The sequence below is a fragment of the Ambystoma mexicanum genome, chromosome 5q (genome assembly GCF_040938575.1).
Source record: "Ambystoma mexicanum isolate Mex_15411 chromosome 5q, UKY_AmexF1_1, whole genome shotgun sequence".
Taxonomy (NCBI): domain Eukaryota; kingdom Metazoa; phylum Chordata; class Amphibia; order Caudata; family Ambystomatidae; genus Ambystoma; species Ambystoma mexicanum.
The window spans coordinates 790416116-790438098 of NC_090933.1; positions in this window are offsets into that span (position 1 = coordinate 790416116).

The following is a 21983-nucleotide window of genomic DNA, read 5'->3' on the forward strand; positions in this document are numbered from 1 at the left end:
ACTATGCAGTGTACAATACTACAACAATATGCACTAGGAATGTATACACAGTATTGACTACAGACTGCCCACACATGTCATGGGAGTCCAACGTCACTGTGTAAGTCACTGTCACTTGGGCACATCCTTTGCAAGCCCATGGAAACGGGAAGCAGGAGGGGTGTGTGTCTCACGAACCCAAGCAACTAACCCAAACTCAGGACAAGCCTGCATGTGCCCAGCCGGAATACAGTGGATGCCCACGGGAGCCACACAAGACAACACACTGTAACAAAAAATCAAAAATTGACTTCTACCCTCAGGGCTTCCCTCTGGCCTTGGGACTCTAAAGAAATGGCTTCCCGCAGAGTGTCCAGGGCCGCCAGTCTGTCCCTGTTGGACGCCAACATGTCCTCCCTGAGTGATTGGCAAATGGAGTCTGTTGCCTGCTGTAGTTGCCCCATCTGCCTTTCTGGGGGGACAATGGAAGTGGCCACCCTCTCCATTGCTTGAGCCATCATCTCAGATGATGCTGCCTGTTGGTTTGCCATACCGTATATGGGTTGCTCCCATGCGGTATTGCCTGGTGGCGTACGGCCACCGCGTTGGCGTGCACCACACCTGTCTAGGGCAAGGCGAACTGTGCCTTGCTGACAGGATCAGATGTTGCCGAGTGTGGCCCTGCATCCGTAACCACCAAAGGCGGACCTACCAACACTGACATCCCCATAGTGGGCTGTAACCCTGGTGCAGGTTGGTCGTACAGAACAGAATCCCTTCCAGAAACACCTACCTGTGAAGCCACATAGGCCTCATCATCCGAATCAACACCTGAATAGAGGTCTGGGGAGGTGCACCCAGAGACACCCCTGGAGAGAACGGTCTGCAGCAAGAGTGGGTTCTCACCCACCACCACACCCCGTCCCCCACTGGTGCCTGGTCGTGCCTGAGATCCCTCCTGGGTCTGCACCATCTCCTCACCCTCAACAGCATCAAGTGCGTCATCCCCTGCAAAAACATGAAAGACAAAAAATGGAAACAGGCATTAGCAACATGGCACACAATTAGGCCTGACAAGCTACAGAACCAGTACTTGATTGACACATGTCCCACATGACTATAACCCTCCCATGCATGCACTGAGTTTGAAGGGGAGGAAAATGTCAGACACTGATGACACCAAGATGGAAGAGCAACACATTAGCTGCATGCTGGCTAGCAGTGCCATCACACATCGGCCTGTGAGTGGCATGTTCAATCCACATACATGACACATGCCATCACACAGATGGCATGTACCATAGGCATGTCACATATTGTTTGACAATAGGGCTGAGAAATGCGTAGTGAAAGTGTGAGAATTGAAACAATCAGCCTGAATGAACACTGAAAAATACGGAACAATGTTGTTGCAAGATGCCACTTCAAGGGCAACTGGCGTGAGGTTGGGCTGAATGTCTACTGTTGCCAGAAGGGATACTGTAATACCCAAATCCAGGGGCGCAGAATGTTTTGGATGAAGCACATGGGTGACCCAAACCACTCAGGCACACACACCCTCACCTGGCACTCAATCAGAACCCCTCACACACACAACATACACATGGATCACACACACTTGCATGTGCACTCACCGGACAATGCCTCGTAATCTGCTAGTTCTCCCACACCTTGGATCTGTTCCTCTGTGACGTAGGTCCCAGCAACAAACGCATGTACAGTGAGTTCAATGCCCTCTTGTGGAGATCCACCTCCAGTCACCAGAGTAGCGGCATGACTTGAGGCCAGCTTTTTCTTTGCCCTGTGCTTAAGGTCATTCCAGCGCTTGTAGCACTCACCAGCTGTGCACCTCACAAATCCAAAGGCACTTATGATCTCCGCGACGGTCTGCCAGTGTGCCTGACGTCGAGCAGGTGTGGTCTTGCACCCTGAAGTGATCAACATTTCGCTGTCATGTGCGGACACATACTGCACAAGTGCATCACGTTCGGCATCATTGAAGCTAGGCTTCCTTGGCGTGCCGGACTGCGTAGCCTTGTCTGGGGTATCAGCCTGTACTGGACGAGCACTCTTCCTCTTTCTTTTGTAAGTTGGTGGGGATTCTGAGTGGCCTACGCCGCTCTGGCCACTAGGGGCAGGAGCACCAGTGGACTGGGTAGTTGGAGTGTGGGAATGCACACTGAGCATGGGACTTGGTGCAGGCATTGGCTGAAGTGTTACGTAGTCAGGGAGAACGTTAGCAAGATGGACTGGGACCAACACTGCCCTAGTTGGGAGAGTCAGAGCTGGGGTGTATGGAGCTGCAGCTGCCCCTGCAGCCTCCCAACCCCGCCTACTCGGGGCAGCAGATGACATAGCTGCCCCTGATCCACGGGGCCTGGTGACACCATCTTGCACCGCCACACGTGGCCTAGACTTGGCGACCTGGAAGTCAGCCTGGGAGTCACCCTGTGCCAGGTCAGGTGCCACAATGGGCCGGTCCAACAAGGGCTGAGCAGAGATGGTGTCAGCCACGTTTCCCTCAACCATGGGGGGGAGGGCATGGGTGTCCCTGACTGGTCCTCCACACATGGGGGGATAGGGGTACCCTGCAAATCCTGGCCATGTCCCCTACCGCGCCCACCACGCCCACCTTGTGAGGCTCGGCCACCTTTGCCACCCTTACCGCTTGGTCGCCTCCCAACCATGGCACTGATGTTGTTGTGCGTATGGGAGTTGCAGTAAACTATTGTCCTGGGCAATTGGGGGTCACAGGGGTAGGGTACTAGATGGAATTCGTACCTTAGTGCTCTAGCAAGGCTGTAGGTGACCCCTGGGGAAAGATGACGGGTCACGCAATGCACAGGCACCCCAAAAACAGAAAATAACGTGCACGCAACCCCTCGCAGACCACGTGCGTGGAAAAATGAACCCGCACTACACTGTGGCACCCAGAAACACAAAAATGAACGTACGCGTGTTACACGCAGCCTACAATTACCTCTGAAGGGGTATGCGACACACGGGGCAAGCACAGTTGGTAAATACGTGCGCGACTCACCGTCTGCCTGGAAAAAGAGCGTGAAAAATATGCGCGTGTGCGCATTGGCAACACCCCCGCCAAAAGAAGAATTGTACGCCGTCTGAGGAGACAGGACAAAAGAAGAAGTGAACGCTGTTTGAGGAAACAGGCCCAACAGAAAATCAGAAAAAGCTGTCAGAGGTAACAGGGAGTACGAACTAGAAACGCTGTGAAATAAATCGCGTGTGAACCGACAAGAAGTACAGAATTCACCCACTCGCTCTCCACAAAAAGCACGTACAAGGAAATGACGTCCTACACGTACCTTTTGAACCGGCCCACACGTCCAACGTCACTTCCGCATATACGCGCTAAGGCCCTATCCTCCAATTACACGAGCTGACACTCGGACGTGCAGTTCTTGGACGTGTAACATGCACCCGGGTTCAGGGAAACGCCCGCGCACGCAAGTCACAGACGCGCTTACGCGCTAAGGGCCTTTGGTCCAATGAAATCGCGTACACGTGCTGACGCGCTTACGCGCTAAGGGCCTTTCCTCGGATTACATGCTGACGTGCAAGATTTTCACGTGACAAATCACTCCGTATCAAGCTGGCCACGCGTTCGCACAAGGAAGACCACGCTCCTGCCCAGAAGGCCGAATTACTGCCCCTCAGAGCCCCGAGCACGCTCCCACCTGCCATCTGCTGCTGCCTGATTGCCTGCTGCCCACTTGCCCTGCCATTTGCTGCCTGCATGTCAGCCCGGGGTGCTGTTGCTGTGACCACCCCTGCTGGAACCGAAGACTCCCAACTGCTATTCCATCGCTCCACAGCCCAGCCCCAGGACCGAGTTGCCCACCCACACCTGCCTCTGGGGTTGCCATGTCGGGCACTACACCATCTGGCACCACTGGCAACCCCCAGCCAGAGAGGCAGAGGGCCACCAGCTTCACTGCCACCGAGGTTGGTGTCCTGGTAGAGCAAGTCCTGGGGCAGTATGATGCCCTCTTCAGAAGGTCGGCCGCCGACAAGGAAGGGCGGACTCGGATCTGGACGGACATTGTGACTGCCATCAACGCGGAGGGGGTGGCAGCCCGCGGCTTCCAACATCTCAAGAAGTGCTGGGAGGACTTCAGGTCCAGGACCCTCAACAAGGCCCAGCGCCTCTTGAAGGCAGCGGATGCTAAGGGTTGCCGGAGCCACCTGTCGGAACATCAGATGAGGGTCCTGGAACGCATATGCCCAGTGCTCCATGTCCAGGTCCTTGAGAGGCAGACCCGTCTGGAGTCGAGCGTTAAGTGTACATGCATACTGATTGGAAGCTGTGTGTGTGGTGGTGTGCCAGTAGTGTGCAGGTTGTACATGTGGTTTTGTAGGGCCATGTATGGATGTGTATGTACAGGGCTGTGAGGCTGACACATGCAAGTCCTTTCATGTGTGAGACACATGGATGGTGTACGTGTGGGTAAGCATGCAGGCCAAATGCAGATGTGTGAGCACACATGTTTGGATTACTGTGTATGTAAGTTGGCATGGTTGTGGTGTCACACATGGATGTTGGTTCTAGCTGCATGTATCTGCACCGTGTACATGTGCATGTGTGTGTATATGACATGGGTGCAACAGTGATGCAACATGGATGCATGTGAGACTGATATGTAGAAGACTGTTTGCCAGATGTGACATGGATGCCAATCTCATCAATGCGACAGTTGATGGAGGTGTACACAGGCATGTAATTGTGGTGGCGTGTGTGCATGTCTAGTGCACTCCCTGTGTTTCATGTGATGTCTGGCTCACCTTTGGCTGCACATGCTGTTGTATGTGTATGGATGGTGCTGGCTGTTGCAATATGGCTGTGGAATAGCTCATGTGTGTGAGTTGCAATGACATGTGTGTTGGGGATTGTGATGCCATGTCTGAATTTTGACAATGCCACTCATGTACAACTGTCATGTGTGTATGAGTCCATTGAACAGTGCCCTGATGCCTGTCTCCTATCTCTCCCTGTCTGCAGCGTCAACTGATGAAGAGGGCGGAGAAGGTGCTGTGGATCACAGCGGCAGGGATCGCACCACCAGCCAGAGATGCAAGGCCCGGCTCCCCTCCCAGGTTGTCATCTTGTCGGGGAGTGAGGAGTCCGGTGCCGCGTCCCAGGTCGCAGCTGCCGAGGGGAGGTCCAAGAGGTGGAGGTTGGAGTTGGACTCCTCGGCAGCCGAAGGGGCAGCTGAGACCCCACAGGGCCCGACTGAGGAAGATGGCACAGAGTCATCCAGGTTGGTGGGGGGCTTGGTGGAGGAGGAGGCCATGCAAGGGACAGAGACGGGGTCTGGAGGTGGGGATTCCACTGGCGCTAGTAGTGCAGTGCAGGGGCAGGGACAGGAGGCAGCACAGGCCGCCGCAGAGGTGCCTGTGTGTAATCCTGTCCCTGATCCTGTGACTGCATCATCTTGCACCAGCAGGGATACCTACGTCCAGACCCGTTCTCAGGGAGGGGATTGGCTTACACCAATTGGCCTTCCTCTCCCTGCGGATGTGGCTATCCGGCACCGGGTTGAGCCTGTCCTGGGTGGGGTGGCGTTGCGTCAACGTGCCATGCGAGCTGACCTGCAGTCTTTTCACGAGAAGACTGCACGTCTTCTCGCATGGCTCGTTGACCGTGTTGACCCACTGGGACAGCTCACCAGGGCTGGATTCCTCCTTTTCTGGACCTTGTTCCGACCCCCTCCTCAACTGAACCCCCTATGCGCCAGTTGTCCTCCGTGCCATCTTCTCACCCATATGTCACCTGGGTGCCCTGTGGAGCTGCCTCTGACCCTGCGGCCAGGCTGGTGGAGGACACATCCCTGGCAGAGTCAGGAGTCGGACGTCCAGCAGGGGTGGCCACCTCCACAACTGCACCCCAGCTGGAGGAGGATGTGCAGGCAGCAGGAGCCAGGGCACAGGCAGCGTCACAGCAGCAGCAGCAACAAGGTGGGAGCCATGATGGCTCGGGGCCTTCATCATAGGAGGGGCAGGCATCGGCGGAGGGCAGGAGGACCCTGGATGGGAAGTGTCTTCTGTGTGGCAGCGGTTGGGCCATGCGATAGATGCGGAGCGGCAGCGGGCGGAAGAGGCATGGCTCACGATGGTCAGGGCGGAGAACTCCATGCGTAGGGCCCTGAGGTGGGCCGAGTGCCTCGAGGCCATTCGCAGGGACCTGGAGTTCCAGATGTCATCGTCCCTGCGAACCCTCGGGGCCATGGAAGAGGACCGCCTCCGGGACATCGAGCAGGAGTTCGATGATGCCCTGGCCCGGGACATCAACATGTGAGCCGTTGGACTTGCCTGCTGCCCTTGTAAATAGTTAGATAGTGTTAGGTTTCCTTTGGTTTTTTTCTTTATTTTGGTTGCGCTTGGACAATGCACCACGTTTCTGTATATAGTTTTTCATTAGGTAGTAGTTTTGATAGGTTTCATTTCTTCAGTTGGGATCATGGACCCTGGATTGTTCATCTGTATATAGTTCACTATTGGATTCATCTTTTTTGTTTGGATTTCCCCATGGAGCAATGGTTTTCACTTTTGCTTTTCCCTTGGATTTGCTTTGTTGGACTGTGACTTTGGACACCTTTCCTTTGGATTATGATTTCTTGTTTTTCATTTTTTTACAGATATGCAGCTTTTCTTTTTTTATTCCCATTGCTGTTTGTTTGATTTTAATTCCATTCATGTTGCTTTTAATACATTTTTTCCTTCATACTTCCATGTGTGGTATTATCTCATTGGTTTCATGCATGTGATGATATGGGTTTTCACATTCACTTGCAACCATTGTGTGTGTGTGACAGACATGTGTTCATTTACATACTTTTGGGGTTGTATCATGTAATTGCCTTTTCTATGTGGGTGGATGCAATACTTGGTTGGGTCTTTGGGCTGGGGAGGCTGGCCATAAGGGCCATGATTGAGGATCGTCATGACCTGGGGCAGGGGGACATGAGTGGGGGCCTGCTGGCAGGTGCCCTGCACTGCTGGGGGGTGGGGGTGCAAGGGGACATGAGTGGGACATGAGTGAGGGCCTGCTGGCAGGTGCACCACACTGCTGGGGGGTGGGTGTGCAAGGGGACATGAGTGGGGCCCTGCTGGCAGGTGCCCTGCACTGCTGGGGGGCGGGGGTGCACGGGGACATGAATTGGTGATCAGTGGTGCAAGCGGACAGGTGGCTTGGCTGGGGTGCATGGCCATGGTGGATGGGCTGCCTGCGGGACATGACCAGTGGTGCGGGGTAGTCCCCTGTGGTGTGGTCTGCCTGCAGGGGCCGTGGAGGGTGTAGAGGGAACACCTGGGAGGACCCACACTGCCAATTCACGTGTAGGACTCCCCGCGCACCCCCGAAATTCACGTACCCCGCTCTGACAGCTAAATCGCGTGTGGAACTTCCCGCGAACCCCTGAAATACACGTACCCCACTCGCACAGGGCCTATCGCAGGTGAAACTTCACTCAAACCCCAGGAATATTGGCCCTGTGCGAGCGAGCGGGGTACGTGTAGTTCTGGGGTACAGCCTAAAGTTTTACACGCGAAAGGGCCCTGTTGAGCGGAGTACGTGTATTCCTGGGGTTCGCGTGCAGGTTCACCTGCGATTTCAGCAGGGTATGTGTATTCCTGGGGTTCGCGTGCAGTTTCACCCGCGATTTCAGCAGGGTACGTGTATTCCTGGGGTTCGCGTGCAGTTTCACCCGCGATTTCAGCAGGGTACATGTATTCCTGGGGTTCGCGTGCAGTTTCACCCGCGATTTCAGCAGGGTATGTGTATTCCTGGGGTTCGCGTGCAGGTTCACCTGCGATTTCAGCAGGGTACGTGTATTGCTGGGGTTTGCGTGCAGTTTCACCCACGATTTCAGCAGGGTATGTGTATTCCTGGGGTTCGCGTGCAGTTTCACCCGCGATTTCAGCAGGGTACGTGTATTACGGGGTTCGCGTAAAGTTTCATACGCGAAAGGGCCCTGGTCGAGGTAGTACATGTATTCAGGGGTGCGCAGCAAGTTTTACATGCGAAAGGGCGACGCCCGTGCACAATACGTCACAGACGCGCTTACGCGCTAAGGGCCTTTGTTCCAATGATATCGCGTACGTGTGCTGACGCGCTTACGCGCTAAGGGCCTTTCCTCGAATTACACGCTGACATGCAAGATTTTCACGTGCCAAATCACTCGGTATCAAGCTGGCCACGCATACACACACGGAAGACCACGCTCCTGCCCAGAAGGCCATTTTCCTGCCCCCCAGAGCCCTGAGCACGATCCCACCAGCCATCTGCTGCTGCCTGTCTGCCTGCTGCCCACGTGCCCTGCTATTTGGTGCCTGCACGTCAGCCATCTGCAGGGGTCCAGTTGCTGTGTCCACCCCTGCTGGAACAGAAGACTCCCGACTGGGATTCCAATCGCTCCACAGCCCAGCCCCAGGACCCAGTTGCCCACCCTCTCCTGCCTCTGGGGTTGCCATGTCACGCACATCTCCATCTGGCACCACTGGCAACCCCCAGCCAGAGAGGCAGAGGGCTTCACTGCCACCGAAGTTGGTGTCCTGGTGGAGCATGTCCTGGGGCATTATGATGCCCTCTTCGGAACATCACGCGCCAACAAGGAAGGACGGGAGAGGATCTGGGACGACGTAGTGGTTGCTATCAACGCGGAGGGGGTGGCAACCCACGACATCAAGCACGTCAAGAAGCGCTGGGAGGACTTCAGGTCCAGGACCCTCCAGAAGGCCCGGCGCCTCGCGGAGGGGGGCTGGGCACGCATGAGTAACATCCAGATGAGGGTCCTGGAACGCATAGGCCCAGCGCTCCACGCCCAGATCCTTCGGAGGCAGACCCGTCTGGAGTTGAGCGGTAAGTGGCCAAGCATTGCTGTGTGAGACAGGGCATGTTGCAGTGTGCTGGTAGTCTGATGCTTGCCTGTATGTGTGACATAGGCCATGCATGGATGTGTGTGTGCAGGGAAATCATGGTCATGCATGTGAGACCGGTTATGTGTGAACCACATGGTTGGTGCATGTGTTTTGATGCAACATGGGGAGCTCTATGTGGAATGTACACATGAAAGCATGGCTGTCTCTGTTCCTGGACATGGAGGGGGTGAGGAATGGGTGCTGATGTCATGTACATGTATGGTGCACAGGTGTGTGTGTGTGCCTGAGAAGTGTGTGTGTGACTTTGAAACGCCATGGATGCATGTGACTTTGAAGGCAACATCTTGGTTCACAGGGGCCCTTCTACATGGATGATGATGTTGATTGCAGGTGCCAGGACTGTTTCTGCAGGTGTGTTGTGTGCATTCACCCATGTGTTGTGGAATGACAGGATGGAAGTGACATTTGACAGTGCCACTCATGTGTTATTGCTTCCTGTCTAGGGTATTTTGTACTGTACCCTGATGCTTGTGTTCTATGTCTCCCTCTACGCAGCATCAAGTAAAGAAGAGGGCGGAGACGGTGCTGTGGAGCCAAGCGGCGGGGATGCCTCCACTGGGCAGCGACGCAAGGCCCAGCCACCCTCCCAGGAATTACCATCATCCGGGAGCGAGGGGGCTGGTGTTGCGTCTGCCACAACGGCTGTGGCGGAAGGGCCGGGTGAGCCCCCACAGGGGCTTCCAATGGCGGAAGACGGTGTGGAGACATCCAGGTTGGTGGTCTCCACAGAGGAGGAGGAGCCCGCTACTGAGCCGCACATGGGGCCTGGTGGGGGTAGTACCACTGGTGCAAGTGGTGCAGTCCAGGGCCAGGGTCAGGAGGCAGCACAGGTCACCGCGGAGGGGCCTGTGCATGTCACTGTCCTTGACCCTGTGACTGCACCATCATGCACCAGCAGGGAGGCCCCGTCCCAGGCCCATCCGCAGGTAGGGGAGAGTGCCATATCACCTGCCTCTCCACTACCTGTGGGCGAGGGGTCCCGCGACCGTATGGGATCCGTCATGGTGGGTGTCGCGTTGCGCACGCGTGTCATTCGTGATGATGTGCGTTCTTCCTGGGCGGAGAACGCACGCCATCACGAAGAGCAGCATTGTGACGTGGCACTGCTGGGAGGGTCCCTGGTCGGTGGGTTCCTACATGTGATGCGCACTCTGGCGGACCTCTCTTCCTCTGTGGAGGCTATGCGCCGGTCGTTCTCCACATCGTCTTCTGGCCCAGATTCCACCAGGGCCCTCTGTGGACCTGGCCTGACCAACACAACCAGCTTGGTGGAGATCCCATCCCTGCCACAGTCGGGAGTTGGTGGTCCAGCAGGGGTGGACACAACTGGAGACCAGCAGATGGAGGATGTGCAGGCACCATCGGACAGGGCACATGGACAGCAGCAGCAGCAGCAGGAGCAGGCTGTAGGTGGGAGCAATGATGGCTCGGGGCCATCAACATCGGGGGGGCAGGCATCGGCCAGAGGGCAGGAGGACCCTGGACGGGAAGTGTCTTCCGTGTGGCAGCGGTTGGGCCATGCGATAGATGCGAACCGGCAGCCGGGGGAAGAGACATGGCTCACGATTGTCAGGGTGGAAAACTCCATGCGTAGGGTCCTGAGGCGGGCCGAGTGCCTGAAGGCCATTTGCAGGGACCTGGAGTTCCAGATGTCATCGTCCCTGCAAACCCTCGGGGCCATGGAAGAGGACCGCCTCCGGGACATCGAGCAGGAGTTCGATGATGTCCTGGCTCGGAACATCAACATGTGAGCCGTTGGACTTGCCCGCTGCCCTTGTATATAGTTAGTTAGTATTAGGTTTCCTTTGGTTTTTTCTTTATTTTGGACCGCTTGGACAATGGACCACATTTTTGTATATAGTTTTTTTATTAGGTAGTAGTTTTTGGTAGGTTTCATTTCTTAAGTTGGGCTCATGGACCCTGGATTCTTCAGTTGTACATAGTTTTACATTGGATTAATCTTTTTTAATATTTTTTTTGTGTTCACCATGGAGCAATGGTTTTTACATTTTATTTTGCATTGGATTTGATTTTTTGAGCTGTGACTTTGGACAACATTTCTTTTTGGATTTCTTTTGCTTATGTTTTCTTGATTTTCATAATTTATCGGACATGGACCATTTCTTTTGTTATTCCCATTGTTGTGTGTTTAATTTGATTTACGTTCATGTTATCTTTAATATATATTTTTTAATACTTCCATTTGTGGTATCATCTCATTGGTTTCATGCATGTCATGATACGGGTTTTGACATTCACTTGCACCCATTGTGTGTGTGTGACGGACATGTGTTCATTTACATACTTGCCATTGGGGTTGTATCATGTAATTGGCATTTCTATGTGGGTGGATGCAATACTTGGGTGGGTCTTTGGTATGTGGAGGCTGGCCATAAGGGCCAGGGATCTAGATTGTGATGACGTGTTGGCTGGGGGACATGTGTCGGGCCTGCTGGCAGGTGCCCCGCACTGCGGGGGTGGGGGTGCAGGGGACATGTGTGGGGGCCTGTTGGCAGGTGCCCCTCAGGGCTGGGGGGTGGGGGTGCAAGGGGACATGAGTGGGACATGAGTGGGGCCTGCTGGCAGGTGCCCTGCACTGCTGGGTTTGGGGGTGCAAGGGGACATGAGTGGGGGCCTGCTGGCATGTGCCCCTCATTGCTGGGGGGTGGGGGTGCAAGGGGAAAAGAGTGGGACATGAGTGGGAGCCTGCTGGCAGGTGTCCCGCACTGCTGAGGGGTGGGTGTGCAAGGGGACATGAGTGGGGGCCTGCTGGCAGGTGCCCTGCACTGATGTGGGGTGGGGGTGCAAGGGGGTAATGCGTTGGTGATCAATAGTGCAAGGTGACATGTGGCTTGCTGGGGGGGCATTCCCATGGTGGATGGGCTGCCTGCGGGACATGACCAGGGGTGCAGGGTAGTCCCCTGTGGTGTGGTCTGCCTGCAGGGGCCGTGGAGGGTGTAGAGTGTGTTAAGCGGAAATCTGTGCAGTTCCCTCTGGGACCACTGCAAAAGATTTAGGCCCACAGGTGTTTGGCAGTAAACCCACTTGGTAGCAGTCTGTACCACACAGATTCACTTGGTAGCTGTGGCTGAGCAGTCAGACTTCCCTCAAGAAGATTTAGGCAGTATGTGGAGTATACAAAATAGGGAAATTTACACAGTAGAATAAGCAGACAGGGAACAGAGCCTGGGTGTAAAGATATGTTAGGCAGAAACCTGTGCAGTTCCCTCTGGGACCACTGCAAAAGATTTAAGACTACAGGTGTTTGGCAGTAAACCCACTTGGTAGCAGTCTGTACCACCCAGATTTACCTGGTAGCTGTGGCTGAGCAGTCAGACTTCCCTCAAGAAGAGTTAGGCAGTATATAGAGCATACATAATAGGTACAGAGGCACAGTAGTACAAGCAAACACTGACCAGAGCTAGGTGTAAAAGTATATCATTATTTATTTAAAAGACACACTCATAAATTACACTAGCACAGAAAAGGTAAGTAAGTCAAAACACAGTCACTATTACTTATATGTACATCCCTAGTTATTTGTTGGACAAGTCTAAGTTAACACCACTTATTTCCAAACAGACGTGAGCGCTTAACGTTAGATGGCACTCCAACAAGTTAGTTAAAAAGGGAGGGAAAAGGCAGAAGTAATGAAAGCAGCAAGGTAAAACTCTTTTCAGAGATTCACAGTAAGTTTAGAAAGGCAGTCTATTGCGGAGCAAGGAAGTTCGGTTGCCAGGCCCACTCTAGGGAAAGCCAGGCAAAAAGATGTCCAAGATCACACAATGTCACAAGTCTTAACAGGTGAGTAGGAAAGGTTTTACTAAGTTTAGAAAAGTTTAGTTAGGGTGTCCCAGGCTTACCCAGGTTCGAGAGCCGAGGACTAAATCTACCCCGTACAATCGGTGGCAAGGGAAGCCGGGCATAACACGGTACCTTTAAAATGGAAAGGATCCTCCAGCGGTGGCAGTTGTTCCTGGTAGTGGGTGCAAGTCACGGCGTCGTCCAGAGGAAGAGAAGATCTCGACGTGGAGGAAAGCTGAAGGTCGTTGCACTACCAGGGAAGAAACCAGCCGTGGAGTTTTCCGGTTAAAAGGATGTTACCCCTCTTTCGCGGTTGAGGTAAAAAGTGGTATCCTGGTTGCCGGGGTGCTTGGCACAGGCAAGGCAGCCACGAGATGCTTCAGGGAGGCGAAAAGAAGGCAGAAACTGGTTGTCCCCACCAGTCAAGGGAAGAAGACTCTCCCGGCTGGAGATCTCCTCTGTCGTTGGGAAAAGTGGTGAGACGGTTCCGCAGGGCTCCACTGGTGGTGTCGTCTTGGCAGGTCGGCTCGGCTTTTCCCTCTTCGGCTTCTTAGTTTCCTGTGGCGACTTCTGAAGAACCAGTCCCAAAAACCCTGCTTTTATGCAGCAAACCCCCATTCATACAGCCTAGCTGTCACTCAAACATGCTAAGTGGTGAGCGGGGCGGCTCACCACTTGGGACAATCACACCAGAGTGCGACATGAGTTGGCAAGGCAACTCAGTCCAGGGTGCCTAAACCCCCTCCCACACCCCCTGTGGTACCCAGACAGAATGGCACCACTTTGGAGGGCTTCTGTGCAGAAGCCCGCCAAAAGTGGAACAAAGGCTCGACTCGGGTTCAGGGTTACTGAAGTGAACCTAGACGCCATTTTGGCTGCGAGTTCTGGCAAAAAATCCCAACTGGTGAATTTATATTAAATAAATAAACCGGCGGTATCTTTAACATTGCACCAAAAAGTGGTGCATTAAAATCAATGGGAAATCCCATTGGGAAATATTCTGGTGGAATATTTCCGTGGTATCCACTGCCACCAGCCAGAAACTCGGCGAGGGGCTACGGGACAGTACCCCCTCGACAACAGACCCAGGGGCAATCTAATTGCCCCTACCAGTACTTCTACAGTATGATGGTTTGTACTGGTTAAGTTCCTAAGTTAAGACTAGTAAAGTCAATGGTGACTTTACAGACCCAGGGAGACAGTAGTCAGTCCCAGGGTGTGGAGTCTATGTTTGGGGGTCACTATGACACCCCTGTGTTACTGCACTGAGGTTGCTGTGTAACACACATTCAAAAACCAATGATAGCCTATGGGGAAAAAATACCCCATAGCCCATAAGCACATAGCAAGTCACAGAAACACTCTCAAGTCATGTCCAAGAGTGAGGGTAAAAGAGTCTCACTCCTGGCAGGAGAAAAAAATAAACCCCAAAAATCCAGCAAAGCTGCTGGGGGACTCACTAGGTTAGGAAATTCAGCCTAAACAGAGAATTCTCCCTAACACTCGCCCCCCAGACTAAGGGACAGGAGGATTTAATCCACTCCTGGATGAACCTCATACCTCTAGTCGATGACATACATCCCAGAGAGTCCATCAGCACTTTGATGGTGACACCCTGACCTATGTTCAATGGGTAACCCAAAGGCTTTCCTTTGTAAGCTATAGGTCCTACAAACCCTTTGAGGAACATCAGTCTTTTTAATGTTATAGGGGAACTGGTTGACTATTCCCTCAGAAGTTGGTACAACTCCTGAACCTGTGTTAGGCTTTTTCAAAGGGTCCTTAAAAAGGATTCCCTTAGATCTAGAGGGGCCTCCAAGGTTCCTCACCACCTCTCTTGAGGGAGCAGGTTGGGTCTTAGGCCTCTTGGTTGGAGGGGTTGGGGTTAGGCAATGTACCTGCTTCCCCTTCCTCTTAGATCTAACCTTACCTACTTTAGGAGTTTCACTCCCAATACTAGAATTTGGGTTGGGGTCTTCAGTAGAAGGTCCAACAGTCTGAAGGTTTTTGGCCTTAGACTCTTCTTTTCTGGTTTTCCACCAGCATTGAGAATTACCAGTTCTCTTAGGCCTAGGTAGGGGTCCAGTTGGTCTATCCTCCTCTTCCTCAGAAGGAGGGGGAGTCACAGACTCTGAAACTGGGGGGACAATGATGGAGCTTGGTTGGGTCTCCCCTTTCCCTACTGTACTAGCCTGAAAGGTGCCTGGGTTAGAGGTCAACTTACTAACACCAGTGCTTGTTGTGGGGTTCTCAGTAGAGGGTCCCACAGGCTTAGAAGGGTCCTTCAAGGTAGCCTCTCTAGCCAATTTGGTTAAGTTCTGCTTCTCCATACTGGGAGGTCTGGGGGTATGTGACACTACTCCTAGAGTTCTTAGGTCATTCCCCAACAGCACTTTCCCAGGTACCTCAGTCTGAACACTGACAGGGATCCTCACTGTCATGTTGTTACACTGAATGAGGGCTGGTAGAATAGGAACCATTTGGACAGGGCCTCCAGACATCTTAGTGGGACCTTTGGGTGCTTTGGCCACATCCTCAGGTTGAAAGAAGCTTTCATCCACTACTGTTCTGCTGGCCCCAGTGTCTCTCCTGGCAGGAGTATCCTGGCCATTGACAAGAACACTGTCCACATAGTACACTTTAGAGTTTGCAGGTAGGAAGTTATACACTACCCTATTCTGGGAGCTAACCAGATCCATGGACTCTATATATACAGTTGCTTGAAGTCCCAAGGGATCTTCAGCAAAGAGTTCAAAGTGAGCACTAGACATCTGTACTTCATCCTCAGGAGTGAAGGCTAAGGAGACTGTGCTGATCCCTGCAGGTCTACCCTTGCACCTGGGATCTCCTTTGATATGGTCAGTACCCTGACAGATATAGCATCGTCCAAATGCTCTCTGAAAGGGTGGCTGGTTCTGACCTCCTTCTGGTTTGGGCCCAGAAGGTACACTAGCCTGACTGGGTTTCCCATGTGGCTTACCCTGGTTATTTTGTGGTTTGGGGCCCTCTTTGGGATAGGAATTCTCAGAATTCACTTTGGAGTCCTTTTTAGGCTGTTTCCCCTCATCCTTCTTCTGAGTTACCACAGAATCCTTGTGAGTAGCCCTATTGGCAACCCACAAGTCAGCAGCCCTAGCTAGCTTTCTGGGATCTAATTCCTGTGAATCAGCCAAGTGCTTTCTGAGCTCAGGAGAGCAGGTATCATAAATTGACTCCATCATTACAAGATTTCTCATTCCTTCATAAGTGTTCACTTTGTAACCCTTAATCCATCCCTCTAAGTTTTTCAACCCTTCACACACCCAGGTAGCCCAAGGGGTACCATCATGCTTTTTGAGGCTTCTAAACCTCCTAAGATACTGGGAAGGGGTCTTCCCAAACCTAGCTATCAAAGCTAGTTTCACACATTCATACTCTTTCCTATCCTCCTCCCCCAACTCCATTACTGCATCAGTTGCAACAGGGGGAGCCTAGAGAACAACCAGGTGAGTAACTCATTACCTGTGAGGTTCTGGAGCCCATGATTATACTCAAACATAGACAACCAATTCAACACATCCAACTTAGGCTCATACATACCAATCAATTCTTTTCGCATCCGGGGTCTTTTAGGACTGGAACTTCTAGAGGAGCCAGAGAGAGAAGCATTCTCAACAGACAATTTCTTCATTTCTAGCTCATACTTGAGCTCCATTTCTCTTAGCCTTAGTTCTTTGTCAGTTTGAGTATTAAGTTTCTTGTACTCTAATTCCAGTTTCGTTTTCTCCAGTTCATAGTATTGAGGACTAAATGTGGGACCTGGCAAAGGTCCAGTAGGTATAGCTGGTAAGGCAGAGAGAGGCCTAGAGGGAACATCTACAGCAGTTTCATCTTCCGCTTCTGGTTCTGACCCAAGATCATCAATACTTTGTTCAATATCAATATCATTGCTGTTCTCTACATTTGCTGGAGTGGTAGGTTCCTCTGAACCATCATCCAGACTTTGGTTTTCTAACAACCTTTCTATTAGCTCCATTTTCTTGCCTTTAGTCATGAGATTCTTATGCTTAAAGAGAACTCTTAAACAATCAGCAGTTTTTGTAGCAAGGGACTCTTGACTATAACTTTCCATAGCAGACATGTTAGAAAATGACTTTTTCTTTTTGTGCTTAAGCTTTGTGGTTAGTTGCACTAAGGTATCTCAAAAGTACACTAAAGTGTATACTCAATACAAATCCCACCGCTGTACACCAGTGTTAGGCAGAAACCTGTGCAGTTCCCTCTGGGACCACTGCAAAAGATTTAAGACTACAGGTGTTTGGCAGTAAACCCACTTGGTAGCAGTCTGTACCACCCAGATTTACCTGGTAGCTGTGGCTGAGCAGTCAGACTTCCCTCAAGAAGAGTTAGGCAGTATATAGAGCATACATAATAGGTACAGAGGCACAGTAGTACAAGCAAACACTGACCAGAGCTAGGTGTAAAAGTATATAATTATTTATTTAAAAGACACACTCATAAATTACACTAGCACAGAAAAGGTAAGTAAGTCAAAACACAGTCACTATTACTTATATGTACATCCCTAGTTATTTGTTGGACAAGTCTAAGTTAACACCACTTATTTCCAAACAGAGTTGAGCGCTTAACGTTAGATGGCACTCCAACAAGTTAGTTAAAAAGAGAGGGAAAAGGCAGAAGTAATGAAAACAGCAAGGTAAAACACTTTTCAGAGATTCACAGTAAGTTTAGAAAGGCAGTCTATTGCGGAGCAAGGAAGTTCGGTTGCCAGGCCCACTCTAGGGAAAGCCAGGCGAAAAGATGTCCAAGATCACACAATGTCACAAGTCTTTACAGGTGAGTAGGAAAGGTTTTACTAAATTTAGAAAAGTTTAGTTAGGGTGTCCCAGGCTTACCCAAGTTCGAGAGCCGAGGGCTAAATCTACCCCGTACAATCGGTGGCAAGGGAAGCCGGGCGGAACACGGTACCTTTAAAATGGAAAGGATCCTCCAGCGGTGGCATTTGTTCCTGGTAGTGGGAGCAAGTCACGGCGTCGTCCAGAGGAAGAGAAGATCTCGACGTGGAGGAAAGCTGAAGGTCATTGCACTACCAGGGAAGAAACCAGCCGTGGAGTTTTCCAGTTAAAAGGATGTTACCCCTCTTTCGCGGTTGAGGTAAAAAGTGGTATCCCGGTTGCCGGGGTGCTTGGCATAGGCAAGGTGGCCACGAGATGCTTCAGGGAGGCGAAAAGAAGGCAGAAACTGGTTGTCCCCACCAGTCAAGGGAAGAAGACTCTCCCGGCTGGAGATCTCATCTGTCGTTGGGAAAAGTGGTGAGACGGTTCCGCAGGACTCCACCGGTGGTGTCGTCTTGGCAGGTCGGCTCGGCTTCTCCCTCTTCGGCTTCTTAGGTCCTGTGGCGACTTCTGAAGAACCAGTCCCAAAAACCCTGCTTTTATGCAGCAAACCCCCATTCATACAGCCTAGCTGTTACTCAAACATGCTAAGTGGTGAGCGGGGCGGCTCACCACTTGGGCCAATCACACCAGAGTGCGACATGAGTTGGCAAGGCAACTCAGTCCAGGGTGCCTAAACCCCCTCCCACACCCCCTGTGGTACCCAGACAGAATGGCACCACTTTGGAGGGCCTCTGTGCAGAAGCCCGCCAAAAGTGGAACAAAGGGCTCAACCTTTGGTTCGGAGTTACAGAGGTGAACAGAGATGCCATTTTAAAAACCGAGTTCTGGCAGAAAATACCGACCGGTAGATTTATTTAAGACAAATAAACCGGCGGTATGTTAGAGACTAACGGGAAAAAGTATTAGCCTCCAACAATGGGAAGAATCCCATAGAATTATATTCGGGGTCGAATATAACAAGTAGTTTCCACTTCCACCAGCCAAAACTCGACGAGGGGGAACGGGACAGCGCCCCCTCGAATAACAGACCCAGGGGTAATCGAATTACCCCTACTAGTACGTCCACAATAGGATGGTTTGTACTAGTTCTTTTAGTAAATTTAGGTCTAGTAAAGCCAATGGTGACTTTACATGCCCTGGGAGACAGTAGTCAGCCCCAGGGTATGGAGTCTATGGTGGGGATCCTCTAGGACGCCCCAGTGTTACAGCACGGAGGGTGCGGTGTAACACTCATAGTAAAACACATGAGACCCTATGGAGTAAAAGACCCCATAGCCCATAGAACACATTGACATTCAAAGGAATTAACCAAATTCATGTCCAAGAGTGGGAGAAAAGAGTCTCACTCTTGGCAGGATGGAAAAAAACAAACTCCAGAAATCCAGCAAAGCTGCTGGGGGACTCACTATGTTAGGAAATTCAGCCTAAACAGAGAATTCTCCCTAACACTCGCCCCCCCCAGACTAAGGGACAGGAGGATTTAATCCACTCCTGGATGAATCTCATACCTCTAGTCGATGACATACATCCTAGAGAGACCATCAGCATTTTGGTGGTGACACCCTGACCTGTGCTCAATGGTGAAATCAAACCCTTGCAGGCAGATTGACCATCTCAGTAGTTTTGGTTTTTCCCCTTTCATTTGCATTAACCGTCTCAAGGGTTGGTGGTCTGAATGACAAAAGTAGAACCATACAAGTATGGCCTAAACTTCTTCAGAGCCCACACGATGCCAAAGCATTCTCTTTCGATTGTTGCCCACCTTGTTTCAGGATCCTTCAGCTTGCGGCTGATGAAGCAAACGGGGTGCTCCCTGCCTTTCCCATCCAGTTGACTCAGTACGGCACCTATTCCTACATTAGAAGCAGCTGTCTGCACAATGAAAGTTTGGTGGTAATCAGGAGCTCTGAGTACTGGGGCTTGGCAAAGAGCCTTTTTCAGGTTTTCAAAAGCCTGATTGCACTCCTCGTTCCATTTAACCTTTTTAGGAAATTTGGGAGAGGAGATGACATTCAGAGGAGAAGCTATGGTCCCATAGTTCTCAATGAAATTCCTGCAATACCCAGTGAGACCTAAGAAGGCTCTCACCTGGGTCTGAGTAGTAGGTGTTGTCCAATTTTGCACAGCTTCAATCTTACTGAGCAAAGGCCTTATTTCTCCACCTCCTACCTCATGTCCAAGATAGACTACCTTACTCTGTCCAATTTAGCATTTACTCGTCTTTATGGTCAGATTGGCTCGCCCAAGAGCCTGCAAAACATCTTTTAGGTGGGTTACATGTTCTTCCCAGGAATTGCTGAACACTGCTATGTAATCCAAGTATGCCATGCAGAAGTCCTCCATCCCATTCAGAACCTGGTTTACCATCCGTTGAAATGTAGCAGGTGCATTTTTCAATCCGAAAGGCATTACCTTAAACTGGTATAAGCCAACGGGGGTAGAAAATGCAGTTTTCTCCTTGGCATGGTCTGTCAGGGCTATTTGCCAATAGCCTGACGTCAAGTCAAATGTACTGAGGAACTTGGCTGAACCAAGTTTATCCAGCAACTCATCTTTTCTTGGCAAAGGGTGGGCATCAGTCTTGGTGACTGCATTAAGAGCTCTATAATCCACGCAGAATCTAAGTTCTTTAGATCCTGCCTTTGGTACTAACACAACTGTGCTAGACCAGGGACTAGTAGAGGGCTCTATTACCCCGAGATCAAGCATCTTGCTGACCTCACCTTTGATGTGGGTTTGTACGTTTTCTGACATTCGGTATCCTCTGCTTTTGACCGGCAGACAGTCACCAGTGAGTATGTCATGCTGGCCCCAAGGGGTCAAGCCTGGTGAAAGCGAGAACAGAGGGGAAAACTGATTCAACATAGATTTGCACTCTTCTTGTTGCTCGGGTGTCAGATTTGAAGAGAGATTTACTCCTTCAATTTTTTCGTCTAAAGGTAAGCCTCTGAGGAGATCAGGAAGAGCTTCACTCTCTTCTTCTTCCTCTGATGATGCTAGAAGTTACGCTCCTACATCAGGTCTCGAGACATACGCTTTGAGTCGGTTGGTGTGGAAGACTGTCGGAGCCTCCTTGGGATTGCCCAAGTCCACCAGATAGTTGACCTCTCCAAGTTTACCCACAACTCTGAAGGGTCCCATCCATTTGTCTTGCAAGGCCCTCTGCCTTGTTGGGATCATAACGAGAACTAGCTGGTCTTGAGTGAACTCAACCATGTTAGCCTTTTGATCATGCCAGTGCTTGACCAATGCTTGTCCAGCTTTCCAGTTATCACTTGCTTCTGTCATCATGTGAGACATTCTCCTCCGGTTACCTATCACGTAGTCAGTCACTCTGACTGGCTTGGGGGAAGTAGCACTCTCCAACCCCTCCTTAATCAGGGCCAATGGACCTCTGACGGGATGACCATAGAGAAGCTCAAAGGGAGAATAACCTACTCCCTCCTGATGGACTTCTCTATAAGAATAGAGAAGGCATGGCAGCAGAAGGTCCCACTTTCGTTTAAGGGGTTCTTCTAAAGCACCTATCATGCTCTTCATGGTTCAGTTGACCCTTTCTACCAATTCATTGGTTTGTGGGTGGTAAGCTGTTGAGAACTTGTAAGTAACTCCACAGGTTTTCCACATGGCTTTCATGTAGTGGGATATAAAGTTTGACCCCCTGTCAGAGATTACTTTCTTAGGAAACCCGACCCTGGTAAAAATACCAAGGAGGGCCTTAGCCACAGCCAGAGCTGTAACAGTCCTCATGGGAATTGCCTCAGGATACCTAGTAGCATGGTCTACTACAACAAGTATAAAACTGTTGCCTGAGGAGGTTGGAGGATCAAGGGTACCAACAATGTCAATCCCTACTCTCTCAACTGGGACTCCCACAACTGGGATAGACACTAACGGTACCACATTCTTGGAGCCCACCTTACCAGAGGTCTGGCAGGTGTGGCAGCTCCTGCAGTGTTTTTCTACTTTGGCCCCCATCTTCGGCCAATAAAAGTAGAGAGAGAGCCTTTCCTTAGTCTTCTTGAAACTCAAGTGACCAGCCAAAGGAATCTCGTGGGCTAACTGCAAGAACTGTGGTCTGTTCTCTTGGGGTACTACAAGTCGTTGGTAGTCTCCAGGTGCAGACTCGGTCGGTTCACTGTAGAAGAGGCCATCTTCCCAGTGCAACCTGTATTTCCCAGGCTCTTGCCCTTCAGCCTGAACTTCTGCCTGGTGGCGAAGACCTTCCAGAGTTGGACATTCTCTCTGTCGCTTACTGAAGTCTGCCCTGCTGGGTCCACCTTCTGCCAGTAAAGACTGCAGCTGAGGATGGTCAACAGGATCCAGATCTCCAATGAGTTCCTG